General features: G+C 40.2%; 2 long non-coding RNA genes across 2 annotated transcripts; one reads left to right on the top strand and one right to left on the bottom strand.

The window, feature by feature from the left end:
* The first annotated feature begins 4165 nt into the window (after positions 1-4165).
* Positions 4166-11550, top strand: LOC137244931 (uncharacterized). The gene is made up of 4 exons (XR_010951229.1): positions 4166-4359; positions 4435-4624; positions 4697-4927; positions 7412-11550. It is a non-coding gene; the product is annotated as an uncharacterized lncRNA (long non-coding RNA).
* A 611-nt stretch (positions 11551-12161) lies between these two features.
* Positions 12162-20100, bottom strand: LOC137244932 (uncharacterized). The gene is made up of 3 exons (XR_010951230.1): positions 19928-20100; positions 14059-14239; positions 12162-13988 (listed from the first exon to the last, which is right to left on the bottom strand). It is a non-coding gene; the product is annotated as an uncharacterized lncRNA (long non-coding RNA).
* Between the last annotated feature and the right edge of the window lie 2082 nt (positions 20101-22182).

Genomic DNA, 22182 nt, shown 5'->3' with positions numbered 1-22182 from the left:
GGAAATGTCAAACAGGGAGACTTGGGTGTTAAGGATGAAGTGTGAAAATCAAAATTAACATTTCAGACGCTATTGTATAGTTTCGCAAATAAACAACAAATGTTTGAATGCAAGACTTAGTGATTTTTCAAACCCTTCTTATAAGTATATATATCCTCAACTTAAGTATGAGGTAAGAATAATTTCAAAGGAGTGTTTATGCCCCTAGAACCTACCAAAGATTTTGCATCACTGAGTTCGCTTATTCTTGAGGACAATTTAAAAACGTGTTCGCCTTGGGTCATTTTATTTGAATTAATTGTTCATTATTAATTTTTTCAAAAATGCAAAGTGAGCATATAAATTTATTATATAACTTATCTTTTACTGTTCTGTTTTAATAACTTGCTGAATTGGGTGATGCAAAATCCGTGTTAATCTGACATCGAAAGCGCCTGTTATTTTAAATAACTTTTGAATAGTTATAAAGGGTTAAATTTGGCAATTAGTTTCTTATAACTGGCAGTGATACGCATCCGTTGATACGACTTTCGACCATATCCGACTAATTTTCGACATGAACAATAAATGGCCTAAACAGTCTTAAGCGAGTAAAAAATATAGTAACGCGCCGACGCCGCGCCGATATTTTTGACATTCGGCGGCGCCGTGCGAAAAACGACCAAAATCGGCGGCGGCGGCGGCGTTTATCGGCGGCGTATATCTCTAGTACATCCCTACAAGACGGAGGTAACTAGCATTGTGAATGATGACAAGGTGTGATCTCTTCTGCATAAACGTGAAAATTCCAAAGTGACTGGATCACCTGAGTCATCATTCACAATGGTAACTAGTTCACCCACACGTTCAAAGCTTTTTCCGCTCTCCACTAACACATCGACGTTTCTTGCTGTCATCGAAATGACAGCGTCATTGTGAATGATGACAAAGTGTGATCTCTTATCTGTCAACTGCCTGACAGGCTGTTCAATATGGCTTTAAAATGACTAGTGAAATGACGTGGATTGACGCGAGCGTTTTCGCAGGGGTGTACCTATACAAGTGTGTTGACTTCTTTCTGACAGGCACTCGCTTAAGTGAGCATAACGGGAAATCTGGGTTGTCATTGTTGTTTCGGTTGAAAACGGTCCATTAGGGTTCTGTGCAGATACGTAAAAGATTGAAACAGGGTTTATGTAGTCACAAAAGTGTTGCTCCTGTTCCACAGCATTTTAATATTATATCATGGCGAAAAGTGTTCTGTTCAGAGTTATTGATTTTCATTAAAAGTTTAATTTATTACGGAGGGTTACTCTTTTAAGTGTAAAAAGCAGAGAAAACGTAGAGTTTTTTAAATTATTGTGAAAAACTTTTTAATTTTAATTTCTGTACCCAAGTTCACTATATTTGTGTAACACAAGAATCTGGAGGTCAATTCCTTAACTATGAAAAACTGAAAAATGTACACTTATTGAAAACTCATTTGCACACACAATTTACACTTTAAATTTAGTTGTATTTTTATGCAAAAAATTTTGAAACTAAAAACAAACCTTAGTTGTATATGTGAAGGCGTTTTTGAGATATCGACCAAAATGTGGACCAAGGTGATCCAGAACATCATCTGTCGGGTACCGCTAATTTATTTATATATGTAATACCACGAACAGTATTCCTTCCAAGATTCCAAGGGCTTTTGATTTCGCCCTGAAAAACTTTTTCATTTTCTTCTACTTAATATGGTAGGTGTCACAACCATTTTATAAAGTTTTTTCTAAAGTTATATTTCGCGTCAATAAAACAATCCAATTACCTTACCATGTTTCATCCCTTTTTCGTATTTGGTATAGAATTATGGCATTTTTTTCATTTTTCGTAATTTTCGATATCGAAAAAGTATGCGTGGTGATAGTCGGATTTCGTTCATTTTTTATACCAAGATAAAGTGAGTCCAAGTAAGCACGTGAACTAAGTTCATTAAAGATATGTCGATTTTTGCTCAAGTTATCGTGTTAACGGCCATGCGGAAGGACAGACGGACGACTGTGTATAAAAACTGGGCGTGGCATCAACCGATTTCGCCCATTTTCACAGAAAACAGTTAACGTCATAAAATCTATGCCCCTACCAAATTTCAAAAGGATTGGTTAGTTTTTGTTCGACTTATGGCGTTAAAAGTATCCTAGACAAATTAAATGAAAAAGGGCGGAGCCACGCCCATTTTGAAAATTTCTTTTATTTTTGTATTTTGTTGCACCATATCATTACTGGAGTTGAATGTTGACATAATTTACTTATATACTGTAAAGATATTAAATTTTTTGTTAAAATTTTACTTAAAAAAAATTTTTTTTTTTAAGTGGGCGTGGTCCTTCTCCGATTTTGCTAATTTTTATTAAGCGTACATATAGTAATAGGAGTAACGTTCCTGCCAAATTTCATCATGATATCTTCAACGACTGCCAAATTACAGCTTGCAAAAGTTTTAAATTACCTTCTTTTAAAAGTGGGCGGTGCCACGCCCATTGTCCAAAATTTTACTATTTTTCTATTCTGCGTCATAAGTTCAACTCATCTACCAAGTTTCGTCGCTTTAGCTGTCTTTTGTAATGAATTATCGCACTTTTTCGGTTTTTCGAAATTTTCGATATCGAAAAAGTGGGCGTGGTTATAGTCCGATATCGTTCATTTTAAATAGCGATCTGAGATGAGTTCTCGGGAACCCACATACCAAATTTCATCAAGATACCTCAAAATTTACTGAAGTTATCGTGCTAACGGACGGACGGACGGACGGACATGGCTCAATCAAATTTTTTTTCGATCCTGATTATTTTGATATATGGAAGTCTATATCTATCTCGATTCCTTTATATATGTACAACCAACCGTTATCCAATCAAACTTAATATACTCTGTGAGCTCTGCTCAACTGAGTATAAAAATACATGAAAAATACATAGAAAATAAAGTAGTGTCATATAGGAGTTTGATTTGTTTGCACTTACAGCACCATTTTATTTGCAGGAGACTTTCACAGCTACAAAAATTAAGGAGGATTTTCACAGACGCTTTGGTTGTCTTGCATTCATTAATTCATCTGTCGGGCGAAGTATCGAAAAATTTACATAAGTTCTTTGGTTGCGTGCCTACGCTTTGACAACGCCATACGAAAAACAATTGCCGCCTTCCAATGAGTTTTACAGCTCCGGCTCACGCTCACTTCTCACGGGAATGCTCTGGATCATTGAGAGACTTGAAAAGCAGATGTCGTGAAATTTTCGCACACGTGAAATGTGATAGGCATATGTCGCCGATGTTTTTCATTTAACTCATACGGCGAAATGCTAAGCAGCGAGATCTAATTTTGAAAAAGTAGGTTTATTAAAGGCAGTGTTGCCAAACTAAAAAGAAGTAATTAACAAATTATCTGGCTCACAAATTGAACCAGACTTCTATCTGGATTTATCTGGCTCAAATCGTTTTTGTTGCATTTACATGCAAAATTATTTATCTGGGTCAGGATTTTGCCACCGGATGACGACAAATGAAACGCCGTACGTTTGCTTTGAAGCGACCAAAGCGTTTATACAATTTTTCCCTTATGCATTTGTGCAAACAGCCTTAGAAGTGAAATTGTTCCTTGTTACACGTGTGGCGCTTTATATTTTGACTCTAATTTAAATAAATTTTGCTTTCCGTATGTTTCCGCATTGTTGCAGGCTACAAATCATCTAGTATTTTTATTTCCGCGGAAATATATGCAACTATTTCATCTGTAAATACTACAAAATTTTATCAAACTATCAAATGCAACTCAGCTTGAAGTACTCTTTAGTACCGAAAATGCAACTCTAGACCTGAGATTTGCATCAGGTGAGCGAGGCTGTTTGTAGTTTTGACGTTTATCGCTTAGTTGACACACTTGTTTAGGTACACTATGCATCTTAATACGACAATTTATTAATTATTCCGGGAAATATTTTAAAACGATGAAAAACTATAATTGTGGTAATTAAACTAAAAAACTAAAAAAGTGCTTGTGCTACGGGCTTTTAGGTGTGACGTGTGTTGGCTGGTTAGGCACTTCTAAATTAACCTGGCGCATTAACTAGAGGCAGCCAAGTCCTCTTGCCACCAATTGGAATTGGAAGATTCGATTTCCAAAACCAAAAAAGGTAACGTTTTCAAGACAGTGCACAACCTAAACAAAGGTGGTATCAAAAGTCGCGTGTCGAGATCCGTTTTTAAAATCTGAAAGTTGTATAGAATCGACGAGATGGCCTAGAAGGTTTCAGGTGGTCATACTAAATCGCTCCCGGGGAGTGTCCTTATCGCTACAACGAAAGCAACATTATTTACTCTGCTTTTCATTCATACGTATGTGTATTTTTAAATAATAAAAAAATGTTATATTATTCTAATATATATCATTTCTGCCGGGGTGCGATTCAGCTCTGGATATGCCAAAACAACAAGAAACCTACAATTAAATGCAGATTCACGTGTCATTTGCCAAGGATTTACCGGTAAACAAGGTACTTTCCACAACCAACATGCTTTGGCATACGGTACAAAATTGGTTGGATGTATTTTCCCAAAAAAGGGTAGAACTACTCATCTTGGTTTGCCAGTATTTGTTTCGGTAATTTATATTGATTTGTATTGATTAAAAATTGCAATAGTAGATAATGTAATGTGAATTAAAATTGAATAGGTAGCCGAAGCAAAAAATGGAACTGATCCGCATGCAACTGATGCTTATATGCCGCCACCGGGAGCTGCTGCTGCTATCATAGCAGTATTACAAGCACGACATTTCTTTGATTGGTTGCATAATCGAGATTGTGTCCTAACATGATATGGTTCGCGTTAAGCACGCTATGTTAAAGCAAAATAAATCTCGTCTAGTCAGGCCCGATTGTCCAGGATCATCGCACCAGAAAGGGTAAGTAAATTGCCTACCATATTAAATATATAAACAACATGTATGAATTTGTTAGTGATAATTTGTCATGCTTTTGTTGATAATCAACTGAAGAACGCAAATATCAAAGAGTTCGAAGTTCATGTAAATACCAATTGATTTCTTTAAATAGCGTTTGGAGAACAAAACCCATATGCATGTATGCATTCAACTGCATAGAAAGGGAGGGATTAATTAATTATGATCAGTAGATTTATAGGATTTTTATTATTTTCCCTGCGTCGCCGTTGCCATTACATTGCGTTAAGAGAGGGCATCAACACCTTACCCACAACCAGTTAAAATTTTAGTAAATTTTGCTCTTTTCATTACTGATTCAAAACGTGGGAAGTTATATATGTAGCATTCCATGGAGAATGGTAAATTTTAGCAGACTTTCGAATTGCGGTCATTATTAATATTCAATCCCTAGAAGGTTCAATGTAGTCATACCAATAGGTCCGGAGATGGTCGGGTTAGTACCTCAATGGTGCTTGTTACCGGAACGTAGATAGATAACTTACTGAGGATTGCACAGTGACTTGCACATCTCCTTCACAGCACCTCATCGTAGCCGACTTCTTTGATGAACCCTAGCAGAGTTCTTGGCTTGAGGGATTAAATGTGGGAATGCACTGGCCATGGTGAGCCCATAAACATAGCCCTACGTTTTGAGATTGCTTCGTATTCTTGGAGGATATGGTCCGCCGTCTGCTGATCGATCACAAAATCGGCATTTGTTATTCGATAGTATGCCCACTTTCTGCATACGGCTGCTCAGTCTATAATGCCCTGTAAGAAAGCTCTTTGGATTCTTCGGTTATCTTTCGATAGGTCTATTATTGCCCTGTAGCGACTTGTGCTATAACTTCCTAACAGTATTGCTCCAGTGTTCTTCTCTCTCTCCCCCCCCCCCCCCCCCCCCCCCTTCTCCTAATAAATGCCCCTGTGAGCCAACTGACAGGAACGGCTCGGGATCGATGGGTCATGCAGTTCCTGCCTCTCTTTCCGGGTTGTCCGCCTGCTCTTGTAGCAGTGCTTCGCCCCATCCAATAGGTGCGACAGATCACAAATTGTCATCAATATCCTCTAACGGGAGTCCAAGGAAACAGAAAGTTTCAACAAGGGTGGACCATAATGAGAGGAGTGTTAGAGGCGTTGATTCCACAATACAGCTAAAGAGATGTTTGGTGTCATGTGGGGACACATTATAAGCAGGACATATGTTTTGTACGTGGGGGTTGATTCTGGATAGGTAAGAGTTTAACCTGTTACAGTATCCAGATCGAAGTTGGGCTAGAGTGACTCCCGTTTCCTTAGGGAGAGTGCGTTCCTACTCTGCTAGTTTTTTTCTTTGAGTACAGGATTCACCGGGCAATTCCTGGCATAGAGGTCCGACGCCTGTTTGTGGAGTTCACTCAGGACCTGCTTGTGTTTTTCAGCTTCATACGGCTGTGTTCTCAGGTGCCGTATTTTCACATAATGTAATGAGGGCGTGAACAACAAGAAGCCACAAAAGATTTGTAAAAGTTACGAGGACGTCGGGTTTTGGGATCAAGCCCAGAGCAACCTGTCCGATGCAACCATCCCTTGCACGTGACACACTGACAAGAGTATGACCGTCCTAAAAAGATTCTTTTCCGGCAAACGCAGCAAAACCATTTCTCATGACCGGGGTCAGGAGAAGGACACGGATTGGGTTCGATACCTTCCCGGAGGAGGAGAGTGTGGCGCAGACCCGCTGCATGGATCTGCTGGGAGGATGATAATTTGTGGGAGGGACGCAACAAACTAAACACTAGAGTCCGCCTGCTCATTACCCTGTACTCCCCTGTGGCCTGTGACCCAGTGCAACAGTACTACGTTGTGCACCCAAGGACCAGTGCTGACTTTATTTCGAACGCCATAATTGCCTTTAGTGGGGCCTGACTGTCTGACTGAGTATGGCAATTGTTTCATTGGAGTATCAGCGCTGAAGGTTCAGCTTAGCGCGCCAACATATGGCGAATACTTCCGCTTGAAAGCTGCTCGTATGTGCTTTTAGAGGTACTGATATTTTGGCTCTGGGTCCGGAGACTCTGGCTTCAATCCCCTCTGGCGTCTTCGAACCAGGGCCGTAGAGAGAAAATACGGGCCGGGACTAAAAAAATTTACGGGCCCCCTATAAAAAATCCACTAATACATTTGATTAACGTGAATTAATGACGTTTCATTCATAAATCATTATTGATGGATTACATCAAAAAAAATTTTTGCCACATCAACTAAATGATTTTTGGCTAAGAGCTGACAATAAAATTAACACAGAATATTTACTATTTGTTTTATTTTATTGTAACGTAGAAATAAAATTCTCTTTTAACAGCCACATATTATTTCATATAATCTTTTCTAGTTATTTGGTAACATTTTCATACATTTCTGATAAATTTAATGATGATTATAAATTTTAATTATTCAATATAGAATGTTCGGATATCAAAGAGTGGCTTTACTTGCTTTTTTCACTGCAAATTTTTTTATGATAATATCAAAATTTAACTGTCTTGCCAAAACGGATGCAACACAAAGCGTGGCGAGTCCTAAAACTCGCTCTTTAGATGAACACGATCTATGAAAGTCTTTCGTTCTTGAAAGGACGCTGAAGGAACGTTCTGCACTAGATACAGTGACAGGTAAAGTGCAAAAGGTACGTAAACCAATACAAAAGTTGGGGGAATATTGTATACATATTTTGAAAATAGACGGCATTTAGCAATTCCAATGGTGACAGACCTTTATCAAAATTTGCTTCGTAAATGTGTTTCAAGTGAACTATTTCACATTCTAAGCTTTGAGAAATATCCGACTTGTATTTTTCGACAAATTTTGCTGTGCTCGCCCGAACCTTAGTTTCATCCATGTCTTAAATTGCCACAAAAAGGAAAACTTTTCGTTCAAATTTCTCATAGCTGCAAATCGTTCAGTAATGCAAGTGATTACCGAATCAACGATCACCAAGAATGTATTGTTTTTGAAATCAGACTCTGAATCATCCGTAATCATCTCATTTAAATTATCTTCAGAACGCCTTTTGGGTTTTCTCTTTCGAATGTCCGGAAACTTTGGCGAGATGTTCAATTGAATAGCAACTGTTTTGCATTCGTTTAAAATTGTTTCCCATTGGTTCCTGATCAACTTCAAATCAGCTAATAAGGCATCTAGATGTCGGACCTCAACATCTGTGGTGGCGTCACTTGGAGGAAAACGCTTTTTCATTAATGGTAGGACTTTGAACCAAATTGAGGACAGCAAGATACATTCGAACTTGTTGATGTACTTGAGAATGCCGGTAACATCGCCGTATGCTTCCGCAGTCAAATTTGGCTTTTGGCTGAAAGACTATGAAGAGAGCTAGGTACATTTTTTTTTGAGGATGTCACATCGTTGTGGAGTGCTGCCGAAGAAAATAATTGCAGCCGTACAAAATTCTGCAGCATGAACACCACATAAATTGATAGCGTTTTCTTTTCTGGTAATACTCTACCCCATCGGGTTAGGGGGTCAGAATATACCCGCGGTAGGTATGCCTGTCGTATGCGTAAGAGGGGACTAAAATATCAGATTCCAGGGGCTGCGCAATATATAGCTTCCCCAAACCTAATTGTCAACCTCACCTATCCGCGGAGAATCCTGTCTCACTAACAGACGCGGCTCTGGCGACCCCAAGCCCCTCATGGAACTTGGGATGGGGAGGGAGGGGATGGCCTGAAGGTTTAATGTTTAATCGTTCCCGAGATGGTCGGGCTAGCACCTTAATTATGCTGTGGTACCGGAGCGTACCAGATCTGTATCCGGCAAAGGACCATCACATCGATAATACTCCTCAAAGCCTTCGGGGAGCAATCTTATCGCTAGAACAACAACAATAGAGTTACTCCTACCCCAGAAAATGGTCAACATTTATAGTGCATACAAAGAACATTTCAACTCACCAAATTCACTCATATTAACAGAGTATAGTGGAACTTAAGAGCGAATTGAGAGTTTCACAAAGTTGCACTGCCACACCGCCATTTTATACAGGGTTGCGAGCAGGCAAGAATTTTCACAAAAGAACGAAATACCCCGTAAAGGCGTTGCCTGTTTTTTAGAATAGAACAACAACGCTTGCGTAACACTTTATCCAGAAAAGAAAACGCTATCATAGCTGCGGGTTGCACAAGGCGAGTAATCAGCATTCGAGTTTTTGTCGAGAATGTGACGTAGTGCTCCGTTGTAAGCTCCTTTCATATTGGCGCCGTTATCGTACCCTTGTGCACGACAATCTTCAATCATGTATGGCAAATTAGATCAGCGATTTTCTGAGCAGTTTTTTGGTTACAATTCACGAAAGCCAAAATCTGTTCTATAATTGTAAATTTGTTGCTTTCGAATTGAAATGGAGTGAGCGCAAAATGAACGTAGTCAACGTGACTAGCATCAAGCATAGCATCAACGATAATAGCAAAATACTTAGCTTTCTTGCCTTGATCTAATATAGTTTCCCTAACATGCTTTTCACAAATTTCTATAAACTCGTTCTGAATGTCTGGGGAAAGATAGTGAACTTGTAAACGTTTGTGCTGCTATTTTGAAATCCTAACTTTCTCCAAATGATCTCTAAGTATCGGATCATAATGGCTTATGAGATCTTAGATGCCCAAAAAAGTCCATCCTTTCGCTTTTTAAAAAAAAAATAGTGTTCAAAATTCTATATAAAATTTCTTTCCACTTTTGAGTTTCAGTGATTAGCTGTTCATTGATAAGTGTATCAATTGTAGCCTCCTTTCGAATTAGGTTTTGTAAAGATCGCCATTGAATATAACATTTAATGTGATCTTCAGTATTTTCGTGTGATGGCAATTTGGCGTATAGCTTCTTCCATACCTGGAATTTCGAATATTCGCCAGGACTACAAATTTTAGGTCGATTTAAAGTATTGGTGCTTAACAGACGACATGGTAGGCAATAAAAAGCATTGCTACTGGCACTCCACACCAAACAGTGACGCTCCACTTTCTCTCCATTTGGGAAGATTCTGTTTAACAACGAGGTAGGAAATGCCTCGTCATGACAATCACGTGGAAAAATAACAGGGCACTTTTGATGACCTCGACGAATTATTTCGTTGACTTCTTCAGATCGCAAAAACTCATTATTCACGGTACCGATATCGAAGTCGTTTAAATAATCTAGACTTTGATACAGAGTTGGTGGTATTGTTGGAAGGCTTTTTGAAGATGAACCTTCATCAGTGTTACCATGAAAACTTTACGATTTCGGATTCATGTAAACATATATTTTTGTTTGATGTTTTTATTGTCTCCTCACTGTTCGAGGGACCAAGTAAAAAATCATTATCAATATTCGTTGCTTTTGAAATTCGGCTTAAAATTTCCACATGGAACAATTAAAGACTCTCCTGAATTAAAAAAAATGTCTTAGTACCTCTAAATCGCGGGCCCTCGAGAAATACCGGGCCCCTGAGAAATATCGTGCCCTGCGCTTGCCAGGCTAAAGCTCCAGCTATTAGGAGTGATAAAGCTGTCAGATCTAGAAGCAGCAACTGGCTTAAGTCCTAGGAAGCTTCTAGTATTTGTCAAGAGGACGGAGTTTTTTTATAACATAGCTCCTGGTTCTTGATAGGGTTTTCAGCTTGGTCGTTAAAACAAACTTCTGGTAACACTACGGACTCATTCAGTCTATGTGAGATCCTTATGAACCGGCCACTTCAACCTAACCTATATTTTGTGTTTTGGTTTTTACTTTAGAATCTACCGGTTAAGTAAGCGATGTCAGCTAACTAAGCGCCTTCAAATGTAGATACATAAGGAACATGAGGTCGCCAGAGCCTCGGCTGTTAAAGAAACAGGATTCGCCACGGGTAGGTGACGTTGACAATTGGGTTGGAGAGGCTATATATTGCGCTGGCAACCCATTGAAAGGATTGCGCTACAAAACCCCTTGAATCAATTTGGTATTTTAGTCGCCTCTTACGACAGGCATAGCTACCACGGGTATACTCTAAGCCCACTAACCTGCTGGAGCCATGAGAAGCGTGAGTTCACTTTGGGTGTCGCAAGGCAAGTTCCGTCGTGCCTGGTGTTGTTGGGTGAGCGGCCAGGCAAGGCAGCAGGGTACACATGCACCATTCAGGAGGATACCCTCGCTGAGCCCAGAAAATCTGGGAAAATTAGATGTACTGCTCAGATTCAACAAACGAGTATGTTCTGTACTGGCATATGATAAACTTGCAGACAATCAAACTTTTACTTTCCTGTCCAAAAGGGTATTGGTGCTCGGCACTGCTGCTAAAGAAGAATAGACGTAGTCATATCAATTCGTTCCCGGGTTACTAGGGGAAAGCAGTTTTAGCAGTACTTTGCCCGTTTCAATTTGTACATCCATTCAAAGAACTTCGCATAATGAATTAAACAGTCATCTGCATTTATTCGTTTTTGTTTTTGTAGCACGCAATGTAAGTCATTAAGACGATAATTGGTGACCAAGTTATTGGTAACGATTAAGTCATCGGTTAGGTAACGGGTACCTGTCTTGTAGGGATATGTGGATACGCAATTATTGTTTCGTTTATGTAGGTACATCCCTACAAGATAGGTACCCGTTACCTAATCGATTACTTAATCGTTACCAATAACTTGGTCACCAATTATCGTCTTAATGACTTTTACATTGCTGTCGGGAAAAAGGTAACGCATGCGCTCTCTCAAAATAGTGTACGTGTGACTCGCTTTCTCGTTCTTACCTATTGTGTTTTCGACATTCCTTCTCGCTCGATGCTATTTACATTTTTAAGTTACTTCATTAGGTATGTTTTCGTTATCGCTAACCAAAACATCTGCAACAACAACAACACGGGTAACTGGCCTATCGGTTACCCGTATCGGTTGCCTTCTGTCAAATCGCTTTTTCTATGAATGAAACGCGTCCTTTATGTTCAGATAATATTTAATTATAAATTATTCATATATACAATGTTTTTTTACAATTTAAATTATTCCCTTATTACTCTAGTGAACTTTACATATATGAATTTTTATATTTATAAACTATACAAATACATTAACGTCAATTGATTCAATGGGCTGTGTAGCGCAACCAGGTTGCCAGCGCAATATATAGCTTCTCCAAACCCAATTGTCAACCTCACCTATCCGCGGCGAATCCTGTTTCACTAACAGACGAGGCTCTGGCGACCCCAAGCTCCTCATGGAACTTGGGGGTAGGGAGGGAGGGAATGGCCTGAAGGTTTAATGTGGCCACATAAATCGTTTCCGAGATGGTCGGGCTAGCACCTTAATGGTGCTATGGTACCGGAGCGTACCGGATTTGTATCCGGCAAAGGACCATCACATCGATAACACTCCCCAAAGCCTTCGGGGAGCAACCTTATCGCTACAACAACAACAACAACATTAACGTCAATTCATAGTCGTTCCCTTTCCGAAACCTTGTTTTGAAGTTCTTATTTTTCCTACGCTGGTAGTGTTGCTCATCAGTTTGCAGAGTCATATTAGTTTGGTAGGTATAGTAACATCAGACGTAGCGAAATTAGGAAGCATGTCAGGAGTATCACCAGAATCCAAAGAAGCATGGTGATTCATTTCGTCACCTCCGTTTTCTTCCATATCCGGATTCATTCCATACTAGTCATTATAAATAGCTTGTAGATGCCACATAGGTGTAACCATACCCTCAAGATCTTTCCGTTCAAATCTTTTGGTGTACAATGAGCAAACTTTTCATAAACATGTACACGTAAACTTGTATTTGTTCTAAATTGTTCACCACATTCTAAACATAGAAAAGATGTTCTTTCATCCACTGATTTCTCATGTTCCTGTATTAAGTGTTTGCGTAAATACCATTGTGATTACAATATGGACAAACAGTCAATTCTAAACTTTTCGTTGTTACATCAATTGTTTCAGCGTGATGTACACGTAAATGAAAATTCATTCTTGAATGTATTTTCGTCTTCCAATCGCATAATTTACATTTTAAATAATAACTATTAGGCATATGAGAAATCTCATGGTCCAATAATTTTTTGAAGCTTGGTGTAGCTGCTTGAATATCACAAAATTTACATTTTGCACCACGTTCGTTATATTTAAATTGTAAATGTTATGGTTTCTCTACACGATGCATAAAGTTTAGATGATTTTTCCAACAATGTGGTGAATTTAATTGAAATACATACATTGGGCATTGTCTCATGATAAATTTTCCATAAATATACTGAGCCTCTTTATGTAGGCTCTTTTCTTAACATCTAATTCTGGTCGTACCGGATATGACAGTTTTGCTTCAGGTTATAATCCACACACATACTATTTTCATATTCTGTTTCATAATTTTCATCATTTTCAACATTGGACTTTGCATCAACATCATTATCATCATCGTCATTTTTTGATAACTCTGTTTTAAGCTTCATATTTATCAAAGGTTCATCTTCCTTAGTATTAGAATTAGAAACATTGTCATCTTCGGTTAAGTTTTTATCAAGTTTAGCTTTTTTCCTAGGTTTAAATTCTTTACTATCCGTACTAGAATTAATACTATCATCTACATTTTTCGTGGTCTGTTTGAGTTTTTAAATTTGCCAATGGTTCGCCTTTATCAGTATTAGAATCAGAATGGCCTTGGCCATCTTCACCGTGTTGCAAAGTAGGCGACATATGTTGGTGTTGATGTTTGCGCATATTGCGGATATGTTGGTGGTTCACTATTGTTTAGAAGTTTCAACTTGTTGCGATTGTTGTTGTTGTTGCTGGCTGATGATGTGGTGTTAACGTTTGTTGTACAATTTATTCGGGTGATTGCACATATTGTTGGTGTTGTTATGGTGCTGGAAAACCTTCCGATATTGAAAGTCCTTGATTAGTGTAATCCCCACGTAGTGAACTACTCCTGTGACCGCGTCCGCGGTAACTATTACATCTGAAGTCGCTTAAGTTACAGGCATAGCTGACATCGCTTATATAACAGGTTGACTCTATAGTAAAAACCAAAACAAAATATTAGAATCAGTGTTTATGAATAACATATTTAAAATAAGCTCTTACAACAACGTGATCGGTGGCTACATCCCCGTGAAAGTAGTGTGGTGTTCCTCCTTGTATAAACGTAGGTACTGGATGTGCTCAACCGTGCAGTTTTCTTCTAATTTTAGCAAATGTATGTTCTTACAGCCACAGCTGGAATATTTGGGATATTTCTATCCTCACATCGTCAAAATCAAATTACCTAGAATGAAAAAGAAACTCATATCAGTAAGAATAGATTAAAAGTTTTTAATATAAGCCGAAAAGTGTTCCATAAATAGGGCTCCACACATAGCTCTTTTCCAAAGGCACAAGAGAAATTTCAGATAACTAGAATCAGGACCTGGTAAAGTAACTTCAAATGAACCTCCACCATGCCTGTGCATCTTCCGTTGGCAGGGGTACCCAAAGATACTTTGCTGTTGCATTCATAGGGAACATAAAATTGTAACAAGGGACAATTGATTGATGTTACGAAGTAAATTAATTAGACGTGCTACAATAACAAATAAATACAGATGACTGTTTAATCTATTATGCGGAGTTCTTGAAAGGATGTTTAAAGTGAAAAGGACAAATTAATGCTAAAATTGCTTTCCCCGACTAACCCGGGAACGAATTGATATGACTACGCCTATCCTTCTTTAGCAGCAGTGCCGTGCACCAGTTCTGTTTTGGACAGGAAAATAAACGTTTGGTTGTCTCCAATCTGATCATATGATACAGAATATACTCGTTTGCTACATCTTATTTTCCCCTGAAAGGTGCATTTGTTGCACCCTGCTGTCTGGCCGCTCACCCAACAACACCAGGCACGACGGAACTTGTCTTTTTTTATTGGACGTTGTGGTAGCGCACTACCCTCAAGTGGCCCAATGAAACCAGGCTAATCCTGTTCACGGGTCCGCACCCCGTGGGACCGCCGTTAGGCATAACGTCACGGGGGGAAAGGCGATTTAGTCGCCACTACTTCGTATGCGCATTTCTCTGCGCTCCCTTTCGGCATTCATCATCAATTTCGTCATTACTATAAAGGCCATCTTGCTCACAGCAATCCAACAATCTATTTGTCCGCAAATTCGTGGAACTAAATTCCTAATGGAAGGTTCCTCTCCAAAAACTCTGTTTACAGACAGTCTTTCGCCGTGAAAACGAGGGCAGTGAAATATTACATGTTCTGCGCTTTCCAATTCGGACGGACAGCTTGGACAGAAATGATTCTCTATCCCACGCTTATGTAGATATTCCTTGAAGCCACCGTGCCCGCTCAATATCTGAGTGAGATGGTAATTTAGTTTGCCGTGTTTTCGCTCGTACCATTCCGCTATATTCCGGACTAGCATGAAGGTCCAGCGCTCTTTTCTCGAATCTTCCCACCGTTCTTGCCACCTAACTATTGTTCGTGACCTTGCGCTTTTCTTAGCATCTTCAGATGGTCGGCTGAATCCAATGGCATACAGATCGGCCATTTCACTTGAGAGTAGATCTACTGGGATTTTCCTGGATAAAACATGGATCGCGTCGTCGGAACAGCACATGCTATTCGTATAGCAGTAATGCGGTAGGCTGCTAGTATATCTTTTTGGTGGACCATTTTAGATCTGTGCCATATTGGTGCTGCATATAATATTATAGAGCTGGTTACGTTGGATAATAGCTGACGGGTAGCTTCGCTTGGGCCGCCGATGTTGGGCATTATTCGCGTTAGGGTTCCACTAACTCTAGAAACTTTGTCCCACACCGCCCTGAAGTGCTCCCTAAAAGTTAGTTTTGAGTCAATGATTACTCCTAGATATTTCAAGGAGAGCTTTGAATTTATTTGATAATCTCCTATGGTTAGAACCAACTCATCCACAGTCCGCTTTGAGCTCATCAGAACCACTTCTGTCTTATTGCTAGCCAGCTCCAGCCCCGTGTTCGTCAACCATTCCTTTATTCTTCCCACGGCGTCATTACATAATGCTTGGAGCAGATCAAGTTTCTTGGCCACTGCTACTACGACAATATCATCTGCATAGCCGACAATTTCCGTGCCTCCGGGAGGGTCGATTTGTAGCACCCCGCCATACATCGCATTCCAAAGAGTTGGACCTAGAACAGATCCCTGAGGGACACCGCCCGCGGTGTTGTGCTTTCTTAGTCCCTCATCTGTATCAAAAGGGAGTACTTTGTCGCTTAGATAGCTACAAATTATTCGGAGCAGGTACGGAACTTGGGACACCCAAAGTGCACTCATGCTTCTCATGGCTCCAGCGGGTTAGCGGCTTCCTAGAACTTAAGCCACTTGCTGCTTCTAGATCTGACAGCTGTAAGCTGGAGTCTTAGCCCGGTAAGCGCAGGGCACGAGCACAGAACGTAATCGATCGTTTCCTCCTCCAACCCACACTTCCTACATCTGCTATCACTGACCAAGCCTAATTTAAAGGCATGTGACGCCAGAAAGCAGTGTCCAGTAAGAATACCCGTCATGAGTCTAGTCTACAGTTTAATGATAATGAAAATATAAGAATCAGTGTTTATGAATAACATATTTTAATTAATCTATTACAACAACCTGATCGGTGGCTACATCGCCATGTAGGTAGTGTGGTGTTCCACCTTGTATAAACGTAGGTACTGTATGTGCTCAACCGTGCAAATTGACATTAGCAGTAATATTATTTACATAACCATAGCTTGGTATTTGTGCAGGCCTCAATATAGCATACATTGGTTCAGTTCGGTGTGCACCAGCCACTGGTACAAACACTTTTGAATGCATAGCTTTCATATAGGATGGATGTCCAGCAGTGCTCCGGTTGTGCCAATATGGAGTGGGCTGCTCGGTCTCTTAGTACGGCTGTATAGGTATAGGCGGGTGCAATGTATTACTAGTCTGCTCAAGATCGTATGGTACATAGATGGCTCGAAGACGCCAGAGGGGATTGGAGCCAGAGTTTTCGGACCCAGAACCAAAATATCAGTAACTCTAAAAGCACATCCGAGCATTTTCGAGCGGAAGTATTCGCCATAAGTTAGTGCGCTAAGCTGAACCTTCAGCGCTGATACCCCAATGAAACAATTGCCATACTCAGTCAGGCAGTCAGGTTCCACTAAAGGCATTTGCGGCGTTCGAAATAAAGTCAGCACTGGTCCTTCAGTGCGTAGAAAAGCTGAATCAATTAGGAGCACACAACGTAGTACTGTTGGCCTGGGTCCTAGGCCACAGGGGAGTGGAGGGCAATGAGCAGGCGGACTCAATGTTTAATTTGTTGCGTCTCTCCCACAAATTGTCAACCTCCCAGCAGATCCTTGCAGCGGGTCTGCGCCATACTCTCCTCTTCCGAGAAAGTGTCGATCCCAATCCGGGTCCTTCTCCTGACCCCAGTACTGAGAAATGGGTTTGCTGCGTTTGTCGGAAAAGAATCTTTTTAGGACGGTCATATATATAAGGGCCTGGAATATTTCAATAAACTTCCTAATCACATAAAAAGTAGTAATAACTTCAATACTTTTAAAAAAAGTTTATTGGAGCATTGTAAAACCCTTCCAATAAGATAAAGTTTTTTTTTCTTTTACTTTTTTACATGATATACCGATACTGGAGCGCGAAGAGGGAATGGTAATATTGGTAGCAGCAAAATACAATGCATCCGGCCCTAAGGAAAAGAAAATCGGTGGCCACCTGTAACTCCAGACAGTTCCAACAACTAATTTCGCTGGAATTCGGTATTTCCAGCTGGTATTTACTGTTGCTGATCGGAATCACTCGCATTCCGACAGCATTAATATAACAATAAAATTATATAATGTGTAACAAAAATAACGAAAATAAGGCCAAATAAAAGTTGCAGCAGGGGGGATTGGAAACACGTCCTTTTCAACCTCCCATTATATGTTGAGCTGTGCTAATCGGAATCTTCATGCATTCCGACAGCGTCTTTAATAAACAAAGTTGAGGGGTTATTTTCAATTTCCAACATCCAAAGACATGTTTAGCTGCATTGATCGGAGAATAATACATTCCGACAGCTTAAAATACACATATAATTGAAAAATATAAGTTCCAAATTTTGTTGCCTTAAGCTGGGAGCAATGGAGGATTGGAAACGTCGTAATGAGTGGCTCCCAGACTCGTCCCTTTGTCACGCTAGTAAATATGCTGATCGGAATCACATGGCATTCCAACAGCATATTCACTAAAAATAAGTGATTATAAAAATGAATTGTACTTAGTAGTTTAAGTTTTAGGCCTAAACAGCCGTAATAATAAATAAATTAAATTAAAAAAATAAATACTCTTGTCAGTGTTTCACGTGCAAGGGATGGTTGCATCGGACAGGTTGCTCTGGGCTAGATTCCAAAATCCAGCGTCCTCGTAACTTTTATAAATCTTTTGTGGTTCTTGTTGTTCACGGCCTCATTACATTATGAGGAAATGCGGCACCTGATAACACAGCCGTATGAAGCTAAAAAACACAAGCATGTCTTCAGTGAACTCCACAAACAGGCGTCGGACCTCTATGCCGGTGATTCCTGTACTCAAAGAACAAAACTAGCAGAGGAGGAACGCACTCTCCCTAGGGAAACGAGAGTAGTCACTCTAGCTCAACTTCGAGCTGGATAACGTAACAGGTTAAACTCTTACCTATCCAGAATCAACCCCGACATACAAAACATTGTCCTGCTTGTAATGTGTCCCCACATGTCACCAACCATCTCTTTAACTGTATTGTGGAATCAACGTCTCTAACACTCCTCTCATTATGGTCCACCCCTGTTGAAACAGAAAGTTTCTTTGGACTCCCGTTAGAGGACATTGATGACAATTTGTGATCGGTCGCACCTATTGGATGGGGCGAAGCACTGCTTCTACAACAACAGCAGGCGGACAACACGGAAAGAGAGGTAGCAACTGCATGACCCATCGATCCCCAGCCGTTCCTGCCAGTTGGCCCACAGGGGCATTTATTAGCAGAAGGGAGGGAAAAGAGAGAACACTGGCGCAATATGCCAGGCCTGAGTCAATCTAAGTTACTGTTAGGGGGTTACAGCACAACTCGAATTAGGGCATTAATAGGCCTCTCAAAAAGATAACCTAAGAACCCTAACGGCTATTCTTACAGGACACTGTAGACTGAACAGTCACATGCAAAAGCTGGGTATAATATCGAACAACACATACCGATTTTGTGATGGATCAGCAGACGGTGGACCATATCCTTCTATATTGCGGCGCAATTTCAAGACGTAGGGCTAAGTTTATGGGCTCACCATGGCCAGAGCATTCCCACATTTAATCACTCAAGCAAAGAACACTGCTGGGGTTCATCAAGGAAGTCGGCTAGGATGAGGTGCTGTGAAGGAGATGTGCAAGTCACTGTGCAATCCTCAATAAATTATCTATCTATCTACGTTCCGGTAACAAGCACCATTGTGGTACTAGCCCCACCATCTCGGGAACTATTGATATGACTACATTAAACCTTCTAGGGATTGAATATTAATAATGCGCAATGTGCGAAAGTCTGCTAAAATGTACCATTCTCCATGGAATGCTCGATATATAACTTTCCACGTTTTGAAACAGTGATGAAAAGAGCAAAATTTACAAAAATTTTAACTGGCTGTGGGTAGTAAGGTGTTGATGTCCTCTCTTAACGCAATGTAATGACAACTGCGATGCAGGGAAAATGACAAAAATCTTGCAAATCTACTGATAATAATTAGTTAATGCCTCCCCTTCTATGCAGTTCTATGCATACATACATATGTATTTTTCTCTCCAAACGCTAATTAAAAAAATTAATTGGTTTTCTCATGAACTTCGAACTCTGTCGTACTTGCATTCTTCAGTTGATTATCAACAAAAGCATGACAAATTATTTAATATGGTAGCCAATTTACTTACCCTTTCTGGTGCGATGATTCCTGGACAATCGGGTCTGACTAGACGCGATTTTTTTTGCCTTAAGAGAGCGTGCTTAACGCGAACCATATCATGTTATGGCAAACCTTTGGTGATGCAAAAAATCAAAGCCATTTCTGCTTCTAATGCTTCTGGGATAGCAGCAGTAGCTCCCGGTGGCGCCACATAAATAACAGTTACATGTCGATCAGTTGACATTTTTGCTCCGGCTACCTATTCAATTTTAACTCACATTACATTATCTACTAATGCAATTTTTAATCACTACAAATCAATATAAATTACCGAAGCAAATACTGGCAAACCAAGATGCGTAGTTCCACCCTTTTTTAGGGTAATACATCCAACCAGTTTGGTACCGTATTCCAAAGCATGTTGCTTGTAAAGTACCTTGTATCCTTGGCAAATGACACGTGAATCTGCATTTAGTTGTAGATTTCGGTAGTAGTGCAGTTTACGGTACCCACCCTAAAGTTGGGCCAAGATTTTCGAGTGAGGTATCAAAAGACGCGTATTAATCTCGAGAACAATAATCCGTAGGCGGAAAAGAAAAATTTTTTCTCTGTCCGGAGATATTTGCAGTTGAAGTTGGCGATTTTAATGTGGTTGTTGTTGTGTTTATACCCACAAAAAAAATTGTGCATCACCGTGGCGGTAGCCACGGCTATACCACACACCCGGACTTGGCATGGCGTAGCCCAGGGTTATTTTTTATAAGCGCGGCCGAAGGCCGCCAACGCAGAAAGGTGTTCTGCGCAAAAATACTATGGATCCCATCCCCGGTTTCGGAGGGACCCGGGGCCTTTTTTCGGTTTTTCGTTAATATCTTTTGAACGGGTAAAAAAAAGTAAACTTCCGCTTTCGGATTCTTGATCTAGACGTGAATACGCGTCTTCTGATACCTCACTGAAATGCACATACGTATGAATGATAATCAGAAGGTAAATAATGTTGTTGTTGTTGTAGTGATAAGGACACTCCCCGTTATCGACTTTGTTGGTCCTTTGCCGGATGCAGATCGGGTACGTTCCGGGAACCATTAAGGTACTAGCCCGACCATATCGGGAGCGATTTAGTTGACTTGAAACCTTGTAGGCCATCCCGTCGATTCTATACAACTTAATATGGTAACGAATTAAAAGACGGTGCACCACCTAATTTTTATCAAAAATTATCAAACGTGGAATCAAAAGGCGCGCCTCGATCTCCGTTTTTATTATTATTTGATATTTTTAAATTAGGTGGTGTACCGTCTTGTAAAACGTTACCCTTAATATTATTTTGGGCGAAGGCCGCCAACGCAAAAAGATGGTCTCTGCAGCAACATTTTTAATTTCCGTCACATGTCACAACTAAAAGCACAAGATATTTTACGTTGTAAACAAACATTTTTTTTTTGCGTTTCAATGTTTTCCGGAATAATTAATGAACTGTCATTTCGACGACAGCATGAAATGTCGATGTGTTAGTGGAGAGCGCAAAAAGCTTTGAATGTGTGAGTGAACTGGTTACCTCCGTCTTGTAGGGATAATGATTGAATTATTGATGTGAATTCGCGTTACTGCTTAGCATCGGCTTAGAGATAGCAGCACCCCTTAGTTTTGCTAATATTCGTAACACTGCCCTCCACCTAAGACTGATCGTCCCGATCGTTGCTTCGTTTTCCTGCGTCTTTCAGGTTTTGTCAATGCCAGTGTTTCTCTCGCAGGTACTTTTGATTTTGTTTTATTTGGCCCATTCGACCTATTAACCTTTGCCTTTGACTTCCGTGTTTTTTGTCGAGTCTTCTCCACCAGTACTCGATTAATACTGAACTCTTTCTCCAACTTGAAGTTAAGTGGTATATCCTGGTTCTCATAACGCATATCCCTTCTCTGCATATCGATCTTGATGTCATGGTCAACCAAGAATTCCACTCCCAATATGACTTCCTCAACGATCTTCGCCACAACGAATTTGTGTAGAACCGTGACCTTTCCAATCAAGACTTCACATATCACTTCTCCCTGAACTTGGTTATACTCGCCAGTGACCGTACGCAACTTTGCTCCAGGTAACGGTTTTACTCTCCTGTTGACCAAGTCAGATCGGATCAAGGAATGAGATGCGCCCATATCTACAGTCAGTACACGCTCCTTGCCATCCACATTAGAGGTTTACGCCGATTACTTTATCGGCGGCGGCGGCGTAGACTTGGTGAAATATCGGCGGCGGCGGCGAAGTCGGCGCGCCGGCTC

This window comes from Eurosta solidaginis, chromosome 3 (genome assembly GCF_040869045.1).
Source record: "Eurosta solidaginis isolate ZX-2024a chromosome 3, ASM4086904v1, whole genome shotgun sequence".
Taxonomy (NCBI): Eukaryota; Metazoa; Arthropoda; class Insecta; order Diptera; family Tephritidae; genus Eurosta; species Eurosta solidaginis.
The sequence above is the reverse complement of the archived record's forward strand: the minus strand, read 5'-3'. Positions and strand labels throughout refer to the sequence as shown.